Below are 3,022 nucleotides of genomic sequence, written 5' to 3'. Positions count from 1 at the left end.
GGAGGGGGGAAACGGTCGACACGGAAGGAATTCTGGTTGGTGGGGGGATTCGGGGTGTAGCTATGTCACCGAAACATCGCACGGGTCCCGATGCATATGTGAAAGTGTTCATGCATGCGTAGACGCCCGTCTTGGGGCTCCGGGGTGTGCCCCCCTCACGGACAGCGCCGCCGCCGGCACCTGGAGGGGGAAAACGGACACGTGGGGTCTACACGGAGGGGATCTTGCTGTGGGTCTGGCCCGGATGTTGCTCCAAAGTGTTCCTATGGGCTGACCTAACACAACCGGGTGGGGAGGTCCACTGGTGAAAGCCCGTCCGTGCAAAGTCAAAGGGCTAGATCTCGTGGTCAAACGCTACAGGGTTAGGCGGGACGGGGGCACTGGGGGGAGGGTAGCAAGGCCACCGGAGCGTCGCACCGGGCCCTCATACATGCGGGGTGGTGTGGTGGCATGTCCGAAGAGGCGGGACGCGTCTCCGGTGCGTGGCCCCCCTCACGGACGGCGATGACACGGTAGTAGACGTTCTGTGGTAACGATGCGGCGTCAATATTACTAAATACTCAGAGCGCGATAAAATCATGAGTTTTTTTGCACGACGCGGGCACATGTGCTATAGGAACGATGGTATTTTTTCATAATTTTTGGTGATGGAGAAGTATCCGAAAAATTCCCTCTACGCGGATTGCCTTTCGCGCGTCTACGGCTGTGGCCAGCGGCCTCCGGGGGCTAGCATGCCGCCAAATCTTGCGCCGGCGGCCTCTCACAAGTCTGGAAGTGCTGTGGCGGTTGCAAACGCCCGGCATGCGTGTCTGGGGTGTGCCCCTCCACCTCTGCCGCATCGTTACCGCAGAACGACCGTGTCATCGCCGTCCGTGAGGGGGGCCCACGCCCCGGAGACGCGTCCCGCCTCTTCGGACATGCCACCACACCACCCTGCATGTATGAGGGCCCGGTGTGACGCTCCGGTGGCATTGCTACCCCCCAGTGCCCCCGTCTCGCCTAACCCTGTAGCGTTTGACCACGGGATCTAGCCCTTTGACTTTGCACGGACGGGCTTTGACCAGTGGACCTCCCCACCCGGTTGTGTTAGGTCAGCCCATAGGAACACTTTGGAGCAACATCCGGGCCAGACCCACAGCAAGATCCCCTCCGTGTAGACCCCACGCGTCCGTTTCCCCCCTTCAGGTGCCGGGTACCGGGTCCCATACAGACGGTAAACTAAGAATCTAAAAATGTAATAATTGAATTGATTAAAAACTCCGGTATTCATTATTAAAAATGTACAATTGCTGTGAACCTTTTAGTGCTCGGGCACCGGGCCGGCTGCCCGGGCACACCCAGTGCCCGAGCACCGAAAAGTTCACAGCAACTGTCCATTTTCTTCATATAAGTCTAATGAATACCGGAGCTTATAACGTATGGATTAGTGAACTATTTAAACAGGTCTAATTGCTTTTCCCTCGGCGAGGTGGGACTATTTAAAAAAAAGTAGTTGCCATCTATGCCTACGGCATAGCCGTCGGCATAGGCCTCCTCTCTATGCCGACGGCCTGACCGTCGGCATAGAGCCACCCTTATCCACTCGTGCGCCCTCTCGCTGTCAGGTGGGACCACTCCTATGCCGACGGCCTGGCCGTCGGCATAGGGCCACCTTATCCTCGTCACCCCGGCCCTCCTCCTCCACTCGTTTCTCTCCTCGACCCCGATCCAACTCCCTCGATCTCCTCGACACCCAACCGTCGCCGCCACCCTCTCCGCGCCGTCGACGCCCCCCTAGCCGCTCACCCCGCCACCGGCCGCCGCCATCTCCACCCACCCGTGCCACATGGATAAATGTGATAGTTAGACACATAGATGGTAGTTAGATAGATAACTTGTTCATACGGATTTGTTTTGAGATGATGCTGATTGTTAGATGAGAAGTGATAATGATGATTTTTATGCTTCGATGATTTTGAGATGATGATAATGATAGATGATTGGTAGATGATGATGATGAAAGATGATAGATGATTGGTAGATGATGATGTTGATGATAGATGATGGTGTTTTTTTATGCTTCGATAATTTTTAGATGATGTTGATGTGTTTTTATGATTCGATGATTGTTAGACGATGATGATGATATTGTGATGTTCTATGAGTTGTGATGTTCTAATTTTTTGTCGCGATGAAATTTGCAGGCTTTGTGGTGTCGCATTTCATCGGAGTGACCATTGTACGACGCGTTGGTCCCCCTGAGCATCCCTCTGCTGTTCGACTACTTCCTCTACAGCCGAGGGTGAGCTACAAGTCCATCTCCTCCATTTTTTCATATCACTAGATTTCATTCTCAAGTCAACTGACGTAACCTAGGCGTCTCCCGTCCGAAAGGGTTGCATGGATAAATATGCATTCAATTGCATATTTATCACCGCAGCTCTTTCGGATTGTCCAGCGTTTTCCACGGACAGCCCGAGGATGTGTAGATTGGTATGTTCTCCATGTTCTACCCCGTTCCGAGACAGGATTTCGGCGGCGCCTCCCCATTGTTCTCCGGAGCACATTCTCTTGGCTATTTGCCGAGACGTGTATCTGGAGAACAGCGGGGAGGTGCTGCCGAAATTTTGTCTCGGAACGGGGTAAAATGGAGAACGTACTCAATCTACAGATCCTCGGGTGGGATTAGGACCCATCTTTACCTATTAGAGATGTAGGTGGATTAAATGCGGTAGAAACTGAAAATTTGATGCCATTAATTTAAGTGAATCCTTAATTATGTTGTGTGGGTTGCAAAAAAGCAGAGGATGGCAGATAATCAGTGGATGTACAGTGGTTTTATCCGTCGGAATCGAGTAACATCAGAGTGGATCACGAAAACCGATGTGTATTTGAAGGAGATATTCCGTCGTCCAATGAGAATTATCCCACCATGCCCCTGTGCGAGATGTGCCAGACGTCACCGTAGAAATCAGACGGACATGAGTGAGCACCTTCGCACGCATGGATATATGCCAAACTTTGACATGCCGCCGATAAACAT

This window comes from Triticum urartu, chromosome 2 (assembly GCF_003073215.2).
Source record: "Triticum urartu cultivar G1812 chromosome 2, Tu2.1, whole genome shotgun sequence".
Taxonomy (NCBI): domain Eukaryota; kingdom Viridiplantae; phylum Streptophyta; class Magnoliopsida; order Poales; family Poaceae; genus Triticum; species Triticum urartu.
Note: the sequence above shows the minus strand (reverse complement) of the source record.